Source organism: Triticum aestivum, chromosome 2A (genome assembly GCF_018294505.1).
Source record: "Triticum aestivum cultivar Chinese Spring chromosome 2A, IWGSC CS RefSeq v2.1, whole genome shotgun sequence".
Classification (NCBI taxonomy): Eukaryota; Viridiplantae; Streptophyta; class Magnoliopsida; order Poales; family Poaceae; genus Triticum; species Triticum aestivum.
In genome coordinates, this window is record NC_057797.1 from 624,765,296 (window position 1) to 624,777,043 (window position 11,748).

Here is an 11,748-nt window from a genome sequence, read left to right on the forward strand (position 1 = left end):
AGTGAGCCGCGTGGGGATTCCGGATTGAAACTTGGGGGCCGCCGCCCAGTTGGTGTTGCGCGGCTCGGTGATGTAGAACCACCCTGATTGCCACCCCTTTATGGTCTCCACATAGGAGCCTTCAAGCCGGGTGACATTAGGCATCTTGCCCACCATGGCGCCTCTGCACTCCGCTTGCTGGCTGACCACCACCTTCGGTTTGACATTGAAGGTCTTCAGCCACAGGCCAAAATGGGGCTTGATGCAGAGGAAGGCCTCGCACACGACGATAAACGCTGAGGTGTTGAGGATGAAATTGGGGGCCAGATCATGAAAATCCAGCCTGTAGTAGAACATGAGCCCACGGACAAACGGGTGGAGAGGAAATCCCACTCCGCGGACAAAGTGGGTAAGAAAAACTACCCTATCATGGGGTTCGGGTGTTGGGATGATCTGCCCTGCATCTGGCAGCCGGTGCGCGATATCTGCAGCTAGATATCCGGCTTCCCGTAACTTTATGATGTTCTCCTTTGTGACGGAGGAGACCATCCACTTGCCTCCTGCTCCGGACATGCTTGGAGTGGTTTGAGAAGAAGAACGCGAGCTTGGGTGCTGGAGCTCGAGTATGCGGGAATGGGTAAGCAAGGAGGAAGAAGGCGTGGTTGAAAAGAGTGAATCTTTGTCCCTTTATAAGGGTGGAGGAGGCGATGCGCCTCCCCACTTGCCTGGTAAAATCGCTTATTCCCCAAGCGCCGTAATTGATGGCGCGGTTGGGTTACCCACGTCCGTATTGATGAGAATCCCATAATAAGGGGAACACGATCTCTGCTTTGACAAGACGTGTCAAGAAAACCGCCTCACGATATGTGCGGTGCTGGTTGAGAAAAACGGTTTGAATAATGACCGGGCCATGGCGTGATGTCATGTTGTCAAAACGTGTCAGTAGATTAGATTTTTGGAAATATTATCCTCTCTACGGTGGTATGTGGAACTTGTTTTGCAGAGCCGGACACTGTCCTTGTGTTCAAAATCTTCCATGGATTATTCGGAGGAGGAACCCGCCTTGCAATGCCGAAGACAATACTGCGCGCCGAACTCATCGTCATTGAAGCCTGGTTCAGGGGCTACTGAGGGAGTCCTGGATTAGGGGTCTCCGGACAGCCGGACAATATCCTTTGGCCAGACTGTTGGACTATGAAGATACAAGATTGAAGACTTCGTCCCGTGTCCGGACAGGACTCTCCTTGGCGTGGAAGGCAAGCTAGGCAATACGGATATGTAGATCTCCTCCCTTGTAACCGACTCTGTGTAACCCTAGCCCCCTCAGATGTCTATAAAAACCGGAGGGTTTAGTCCATAGGACAACGTACAATCATACCGTAGGCTAGCTTCTAGGGTTTAGCCTCTACGATCTCGTGGTAGATCAACTCTTGTAATACTCATATCATCAAGAACAATCAAGTAGGACATAGGGTATTACCTCCATCAAGAGGGCCCGAACCTGGGTAAACATCGTGTCCCCTGCCTTATATTACCATCCGCCTTAGACGCACAGTTCGGGACCCCCTACCCGAGATCCGCCGGTTTTGACACCGACAGTAGAATCTTCACGCTTGTTTATTGTTTTAACAGGAGATGAGCGTCGCGACTCATCCCATCTTGGCCGGAGCAACCAGCAGGACAGTGCCCTACCATGCCTCCCCTCGTTTCTCTCCTTCCTCCCAGTTTTCTCTCTCTCATCCTGCCTCATTTTCTTTCAGGAGCAAGCTGGAGCAACCATGGCGCCGCCTCGGTGAAACCCGCTGCCTTGGAAGGTCCCACCGCTGCTCACCTGGATCCGGCCGCCGCTGTTGTTCTGCACGCCCAGCCCGTCCGCCGCCACCCTCTGCAGGAGAGCCACATGCCGTCTCGCACACTTGTTGAGTAGCTTCGCTCCGGATCGATCGGGAGACCGCGATAGGTTGACCCAGCCTGCTGACTCTCCACTTTTCTCCTCCTTCATCTCAGTGCGCTCCTCCCGCCTAGTTGCCACCAAAAATCTTTTTTATTGACCCACGTATATGTTTAAATGCGCAAGTGCATGTTATAATCCCCAAAGGTACGGTGCTCTTGTTAGCTTCCTTATTCCCATGCCACAATGAACCAATTTAGCTTCTTGCGTGGATCCTCGTCTCAATTCTCTTGCCAAATTAGCATGTTGCACTGCTTTCCTTGTTCTCATGTCTAAATTTCCTTCTCAAATCCATTTTTCTTTAGCATAGACTTATTTCCTTACTATTCTGGCTCAATTCCTTCTCATATCCTTTCCATCCTTTTTTCTCTTGCTGCATGTTGAAACGTCGGTTGAAATCCTCTCTATAGAGCTCAATTTTTACCCTTCACTTATTGATTTTTGAGATGACTCCTTGATAACCTGAAAACTGAAAGACCTATGTAAGTTAGAAGGATCGGATGTAAAAAGGCGAGGTGGTACTATTTAATAGATCAGATAACATTACAATTGAAACCAAAGATTCAGCTAGGTTGTCTGGTAGCACAATAATTACATGACTTTGAAGTTGCAAGTTCAATTCCTGGCCCAAACACATTTTTTGCCACTGCTTCTTTACCCCCTATGTGGGCTCCCAGGTAGAAATACGAACACACAAAAGCAGGCCCAACCGAGCGACGCAAGGAAATATCAAAAGCAGCGGAGAATCTGACGTACAAAGAAACAGACCGAATGGACGATAATTCGGGAGTAAGAAGTGATCAACCCTTTAATAGTAGATATAGATATATATATAGATTTGCAATCAATAATATTTTTACCTCTATGGTTTGGCACCAGATGCCATGTTTTGTTCTTCACAAGTGCATCATATTCTTCGTCCATTGCCTTTTTCCATCTGTAATCTCCAAGTGCATCATCCAACTTTGTTGGTTCACCAGAAATACATAGCATACCATATGGTATAGTACCATCAGTCCTTATTTTTGGATTTCTAATACCTTTCTACAACTGGGTCATGGCCCTTGAAGTGTTAACTTGTTGCTGCTGCATAGGAGGTTGCACATTTTGGCTAGCCGCAAAGGATCCCGAAGAGCCCTCCAGATTTGATGCATGTGTTGACGTAGACGATCCTACATGAGGTAATGCAGGTGATCCAGTGGCCTCCGGTGTGGCCGGATCTATATTGTAACCGGTGGAGGCCGCCCTGGTTACCTGCGCAGGGGATTCCGGACCTGCTGTTGTGTTACCTGATAACCCACAAGTATAGGGGATCGCAACAGTTTTTGAGGGTAGAGTATTCAACCCAAATTTATTGATTCGACACAAGGGGAGCCAAAGAATATTCTCAAGTATTAGCAGCTGAGTTGTCAATTCAACCACACCTGGATAACTTAATATCTGCAGCAAGGTATTTAGTAGCAAAGTAATATGATAATAGCGGTAATGGTAGCAAAAGGTAACGGTAGCAAAAGTAATGTTTTTGGTATTTTGTAGTGATGATAACAATAGCAACGGAAAAGTAAATAAGCGGAGAACAATTTAAGGAAAGCTCGTAGGCAATATATCGGTGATAGAGAATTATGCCGGATGTGGTTCATCATGTAACAGTCATAACCTAGGGTGACACAAAACTAGCTCCAATTCATCAATGTAATGTAGGCATGTATTCTGAATATAGTCAAACGTGCTTATGGAAAAGAACTTGCATGACATCTTTTGTCCTACCCTCCCGTGGCAGCGGGGTCCTTATGGAAACTAAGGGATATTAAGGCCTCCTTTTAATAGAGTACCAGAACAAAGCATTAACACATAGTGAATACATGAACTCCTCAAACTACGGTCATCACCGGTAAGTATCCTGATTATTGTCACTTTGCGTTAACGGATCATAACACATAATAGGTTACTATAGACTTGCAAGATAGGATCTAGAACTCTCATATGTTGATGAAAACATAATAGGTTCAGATCTGAAATCATGGCACTCGGGCCCTAGTGACAAGCATTAAGCATAGCAAAGTCATAGCAACATCAATCTCAGAACATAGTGGATACTAGGGATCAAACCCTAACAAAACTAACTCGATTACATGATAAATCTCATCCAACCCATCACCGTCCAGCAAGCCTACGATGGAAGTACCCACGCACGGCGGTGAGCATCATGAAATTGGTGATGGAGGATGGTTGATGATGACGATGGCGACGGATTCCCCTCTCCGGAGCCCCGAATGGACTCCAAATCAGCCCTCCCGAGAGAGTTTAGGGCTTGGTGGTGGCTCTGTATAGTAAAACGCGATGAATCTTTCTCCCTGGTTTTTTTTTCTCTCCGAACACGAATATATAGAGTTGGAGTTGAGGTCGGAGGAGCTCCAGGGGGGCCCATGAGGTAGGGGGCGCGCCCAGGGGGCAGGCGTGCCCCCCACCCTTGTGGCTAGGGTGTGGGCCCCCTAGCCTTGATCTTTTGCCAGTATTTTTTTATTATTTCCAAAAATAATCTCCGTGAAGTTTCAGGTCATTCCGAGAACTTTTGTTTCTGCACATAAATAATACCATGGTAGTTCTGCTGAAAATAGTGTCAGTCCGAGATAGTTCCATTCAAATCATGCAAGTTAGAGTCTAAAACAAGGGCAAAAGTGTTTGGAAAAGTAGATACGACGGAGACGTATCAACTCCCCCAAACTTAAACCTTTGCTTGTCCTCAAGCAATTCAGTTGACAAACTGAAAGTGATAAAGAAAAACTTTTACAAACTCTGTTTGCTCTTGTTGTTGTAAATATGTAAAGCCAGCATTCAAGTTTCCAGCAAAGATTATAAACAAACCATATTCACAATAACGCCTAGGTCTCATGTTTACTCATATCAATGGCATAATCAACTAGCGAGCAATAATAATAAATCTCGGATGACAACACTTTCTCAAAACAATCATAATATGATATAACAAGATGGTATCTCGCTAGCCCTTTCTGAGACCGCAAAATATAAATGCAGAGCACCTTTAAAGATCAAGGACTGACTAGACATTGTAATTCATGGTAAAAGAGATCCAGTCAAGTCATACTCGATGTAAACTAATCAGTAATGAATGCAAATGACAAAGGTGCTCTCCAGCGGGTGCTTTTTAATAAGAGGAGGATGACTCAGCATAAAAGTAAATAGATAGGCCTTCGCAGAGGGAAGCAGGGATTTGTAGAGGTGCCAGAGCTCGGTTTTGAAATAGAGATGAATACTATTTTGAGCGGTATACTTTCATTATCAACATAACAACCAAGAGATGGCTATATCTTCCATGCTACACACATTATAGGCGGTTCCCAAACAGAATGGTAAAGTTTATACTCCCCCTCCACCAACAAGCATCAATCCATGGCTTGCTCGAAACAACGAGTGCCTCCAACTAACAAGAGTCCCAGGGGGAGTTTTGTTTGCAATTATTTTGATTTGATTTGCATAAAGCATGGGACTGGGCATCCCGGTGACCAGCCCTTTTCTCGTGAGTGAGGAGCGGAGTCCACTCCTCTTGAGAATAACCCGCCTAACATGGAAGGTATGGACAGCCCTAGTTGATACATGAGCTATTCGAGCATACAAAACAGGATATTTATTTGAAGGTTTAGAGTTTGGCACATACAAATTTACTTGGAACGGCAGGTAGATACCGTATATAGGTAGGTATGGTGGACTCATGTGGAATAACTTTGGGGTTTATGGAGTTGGATGCACAAGCAGTATTCCATCTTAGTACAAGTGAAGGCTAGCAAAAGACTGGGAAGCAACCAACTAGAGAGCGACAACATCCATGAACATGCATTAAAGTTAATGAACATTGAGTGCAAGCATGAGTCGGATATAATCCACCATGAAGATAAATATCGTGAAGGCTATGTTGATTTTGTTTCAATTACATGCGTGAACATGTGCCAAGTCAAGTCACTTAAATCATTCAGAGGAGAATACCACCCTATCATACCACATCACAACCATTTTAATAGCATGTTGGCACGCAAGGTAAACCATTATAAGCTCCTAGCTAATTAAGCATGGCATAAGAAACTATGATCTCTAATTGTCATTGCAAACATGTTTATTCATAATAGGCTGAATCAGGAACGATGAACTAATCATATTTACAAAAACAAGAGAGGTCGAGTTCATACCAGCTTCTCTCATCTCAATCAGTCCATCATATATCGTCATAATTGCCTTTCACTTGCAGGACTGAACGATGTGGATAATAATAATAGTGCACATGCATTGGACTAAGCTGGAATATGCAAGCATTCAATAAACATGAGAAGACAAGGCAATATGGGCTCTTTTGTCAGATCAACAATAATGCATATAAGAACCACTTCAACAATTTAATTATGGTCTTCTCCTATCGACCCCCAAAGAAAAGAAAAGAAACAAAACTATTTACACAGGAAAGCTCCCAACAAGCAAAAGAAGAACATAAAATCTTTTTGGGTTTTCTTTTTTAATTACTACTACAAGCATGGAAGGTAAACTAATTAAAAGTTACAACTAATTTTTTTCTTAAGGTTTATCAAACACACAAGAAGAAAGCAATAAAAAGGAAATAAACTAGCATGGATAATACAATGAAAAAGTATGAGCACCGGCAACTAGCAATGAGGGTGTGAACATAAATGTAATGTCGGTGAGAAATACGTACTCCCCCCAAGCTTAGGCTTTTAGCCTAAGTTGGTCTAATGCCACGGATGGCTCGACGGATATCCAAAGTTGTAGTTGGGGTCATACTGAGATGCAGCAGTCATTGCATCGTGGGATGCAGCTTGGAGGCGAGCTATCTCAGCCCTCCTCTTATACTCTTCTGCCTCCTCTCTGGTTATAAAATATCTCCCCTTTGCCTGAAAATCAAAGAAAGTAGAAGTAGGGAGAGCGACGTGATAGCTGCGTCGTCTGTCAAAGATTAGTCGGTACTGGAGGAACTGATTGTTCCTCTCAACAAACTGATGACAAACCATAGCCTCATAATCCAAATAAGCAGGAGGCAACTCAATATCATCCTCACGTATGGTTATACCAAGAAAATTAGCTATGCGGGTTGCATAAATTCCACCAAAGAAATCTCCATTAAATCTATTAAGATGCAACCTACGTGCAACAATGGCTCCCAAATTATAAGATTTATCTCCTAACACAGCACTCCTAAGAATACTGAGGTCAGGGACACACATGTGTCATGCTTCATCTTTACCGTTAATGCATCTACCTATGAAGAGAGCAAAATAATGTATAGCAGGAAAGTGAATGCTCCCTATGGTAGCTTGTGTTATATCTCTAGATTCCCCCACAGTTATACTAGCAAAAAAATCTCTAAATTCAGATTTGCGAGGTTCACTAACACTACCCCATTGTGGAAGTTTGCAAGCAGTGGTAAAGTCCTCTAAGTCCATAGTGTAAGAATTTTCATAAAGATCAAACAGGACAGTTTGAGAATTGCGTGAAGATGAAAATTCAAACCTCCTCACAAAGGAACTAGTGAGATAGCGGTACTGACGATACTTTTCTGCCTCCAAGCTCACAAGATCAGCATTACGCAAATATGCATTAAATTCTTCCTTAATTCCTGCTCGATCCATGAAGTCCTCTGAAGGCCATTCACAAGGCCGCACTGGAGCATCCCTTGGTGGCTCATCATCAGCATCACGCATTGCAAGCTTGGGTCCTTGTTTCCTTGAAGAACCACCTTGGTACATTTTCCTAAACATATTTCTTCCTCTAAAAAATTTCTGAATTTTTTAGTAACTTCAAATAAAAGTAAACCAAACTCAACAAAATTGATAGCAACTACTCCTACAAGTGCCTAGAGCCTATATCATGCATTAGAACTACTTGGGACCATATAAATTTGACATACAATCTCAAGAACATGGTCATCTAGGCAGCAAAAATTTGCAATGAATAAATCACTAGAACAAAAACTAATTTGACCAATGGAGGAGTCACATACCAAGGAACAATCCCCCAAAGCAGTTTTGTGAGAGGTGCTTTGAGCAAGGAGATCGAAAATCGCAGCAAAATGAGCTAGAACTCGTGCTTGAGATGGATAATGGTGTTTGTGGGAGGAAGAATGAGTGTGTGGGTGCATGAATAAGTGGAGGAGGGCCACCATGGGCCCACGAGGCAGGGGATGTGCCTAGGGGGTAGGCGCGCCCTGGACCCTCGTGGCCAGGTGCTTGCTCCCCCTGTTGTGTTCTTAGTGCCAGATATTCTCAAATATTCCAGAAAAAATCATATTAAATTGGCAGTGCATTTGGAGAGCTTTTATTTTTAGGGTATTTATATTGCACGGATAATTCAGAAAACTGACAGAAAATACTATTTTTACTTTATTTCAACTAAATAATAGAAAGTAAAAAGAGGGTACAGAGAGTTGTGTTTTCTAACTTCATCCATCTCATGCTCATCAAAAGGAATCCACTAACAAGGTTGATCAAGTCTTGTTAACAAACTCATTTCAAGTAACATGAAACTGGAGAATTTTCGAATAACACTAGGTTACCTCAATGGGGATATGCACATCCCCAACAATAAGAATATCATATTTCTTCTTGACAGTAGGAAGAGGAAATTCAAAACCTCCAAAAATTCCATGGAATTTTTCCAATAGAATTGATACTGTGGACTTGAGGTTGTTTTCTCGGAAAGTGTACCGTATGCTCATTACCATTAACATGAAAAGTGACATTGCCTTTGGTGCAATCAATAACAGCCCCTGCAGTATTCAAAAAGGGTCTTCCAAGAATAATAGACATACTATCATCCTCGGGAATAGCAAGAATAACAAAGTCTGTTAAAATAGTAACGTTTGCAACCACAACAGGCACATCCTCACAAATACCGACGGGTATAGCAGTTGATTTATCAGTCATTTGCAAAGATAATTCAATAGGTGTCAACTTATTCAAATCAAGTCTACGATATAAAGAGAGAGGCATAACACTAACACCGGCTCCAAGATCACATAAAGCAGTTATAACATAATTTCTTTTAATGGAACATGGTATAGTTAGTACTCCTGGATCTCCTAACTTCATAGGTATTCCACCCTTAAAAGTGTAATTAGCAAGCATGGTGGAAATTTCAGCTTTTGGTATCTTTCTTTTATTAGTAACAACATCTTTCATATACTTAGCATAAGGATTCATTTTGAGCATATTAGTTAATCGCATACGCAAAAATATAGGTCTAATCATTTCAGCAAAGCGCTCAAAATCCTCATCATACTTTTTCTTGGATGGTTTGGGAGGAAAAGGCATGGGTTTTTGAACCCATGGTTCTCTTTCTTTACCATGTTTCCTAGCAACAAAGTCTCTCTTATCATAACATTGATTCTTTGATTGTGGGTTATCAAGATCAACAGCAGGTTCAATTTCTATATCATTATCATTGCTAGGTTGAGCATCATCATGAACATTATCATTAATATTATCACTAGTTTCAGGTTCATTACCATATTGTGTTTCAGCATCACAAATAGAAATATCATTTGGATTCTCAGGTGTTTTAGCAATAGGTTCACTAGAAGCATGCAAAGTCCTATCATTTTTATTTTTCTTCCTTTTAGAAGGACTAGGTGCATCTATATTATTTCTCTGAGAATCTTGCTCAATTCTCTTAGGGTGGCCTTCAGGATACAAAGGTTCCTGAGTCATTTTACCAGTTCTAGTAGCCACTCTAATAGCATAGTCCTTATTCTTACTATTCAATTCATTGAGCAAATTATTTTGAACTTTAAGTACTTGTTCTACTTGAGTGGTAACCATAGAAGCATGTTTACTAATAAGTTTAAGTTCACCTTTGACATTAGCCATATAATCACCCAAGTGTTCAAGCATATCAGCACTGCGTTTTAATTCTCTACCAAAATAAGCATTGAAGTTTTCTTGTTTAACCATAAAGTCATCAAACTCATCTAAGCATGGGCTAGCAAACTTAGTAAATGGGATTTCAGCTTTATCATATCTATAGAGAGAATTTACCTTTACTACCTGTGTCGGGTTATCAAGACCATGTGTTTCTTCAATAGGTGGTAAATTAAGACCATGTATTTCTTCAATAGGAGGTAAATTCTTAACATCTTCATCTTTAATACCCTTTTCTTTCATGGATTTCTTTGCCTCTTGCATATCTTTAGGACTGAGAAATGGAACACCCCTTTTCTTCGGAGTTGGTTTAGGAATAGGCTCAGGAGCTGGCTCAGGAAGTGTCCAATTATTTTCATTTGTCAACATATTATTCAATAAAATTTAAGCTTCATCCGGTGTTCTTTCCCTGAAAACAGAACCAGCACAACTATCCATGTAATCTCTGGAAGCATCGGTTAGTCCATTATAAAAGATATCAAGTATTTCATTTTTCTTAAGAGGATGATCAGGAAAAGCATTAAGTAATTGGAGAAGCCTCCCCCAAGCTTGTGGGAGACTCTCTTCTTCAATTTGCACAAAATTATATATATCCCTTAAGGTAGCTTGTTTCTTATGAGCAGGGAAATATTTAGCAAAGAAGTAATAAATCATATCCTGGGGACTACGCACACAACCAGGATCAAGATAATTAAACCATATATTAGCATCACCCTTTAATGAGAACGGAAATATTTTAAGGATATAAAAGTAGCGAGTTCTCTCATCATTAGTGAACAGGGTGGCTATATCATTTAATTTAGTAAGATGTGCCACAACAGTTTCAGATTCATAGCCATAAAATGGATCAGATTCAACCAAAGTAATTATATCAGGATCAATAGAGAATTCATAATCCTTATCATTAACAAAGATGGGTGAAGTAGCATAAGCAGGATCATATTTCATTCTAGCATTCAGAGTTTTTTGTTTAAGCTTAGCTAATAATTTCTTAAGATCACTTCTATCATTGCAAGCAAGAAAGTCTCTTTTAGTTTCTTCATCCATAACATAGCCCTCAGGCACAACAGGTAATTCATATTTATTAGGAGAGACTTCATAATCACTTTCATCAATTTTATCAGTTTCAATAATTTCATTCTATCTAGCCCTAGCAAGTTGTTCATCAAGAAATTCACCAAGTGGCACAGTTGTATCAAACATAGAAGTAGTTTCATTGTAAGTATCATGCATAGCAGAAGTGGCATCGTCAATAATATGCAACATACCAGAATTAATAGCAGAAGCAGGTTTAGGTGTCACAAGCTTACTCAAAACAGAAGGTGAATCAAGTGCAGAGCTAGATGGCAGTTCATTACCTCCCCTCGTAGTTGAGGGATAAATCTTGGTTCTTGGATCTTTCAAGTTCTTCATAATGATAAGCAGATATAAATCCCAAGTGACTCAAAGAATAGAGCTATGCTCCCCGGCAATGGCACCAGAAAGTAGTCTTGATAACCCACAAGTATAGGGGATCGCAACAGTTTTCGAGGGTAGAGTATTCAAGCCAAATTTATTGATTCGACACAAGGGAGCCAAAGAATATTCTCAAGTATTAGCAGCTGAGTTATCAATTCAACCGCACCTGGATAACTTAATATCTGCAGCAAGGTATTTAGTAGCAAAGTAATATGATAGTAGCGGTAATGGTAGCAAAAGGTAACAGTAGCAAACGTAATGTTTTTGGTATTTTGTAGTGATGATAACAATAGAAACAGAAAATTAAATAAGCGAAGAACAATTTATGGAAAGCTCGTAGGCAATGGATTGGTGATAGAGAATTATGCCAGATGTGGTTCATCATGTAACATGCATAACCTAGGATGACACAGAACTAGCTCC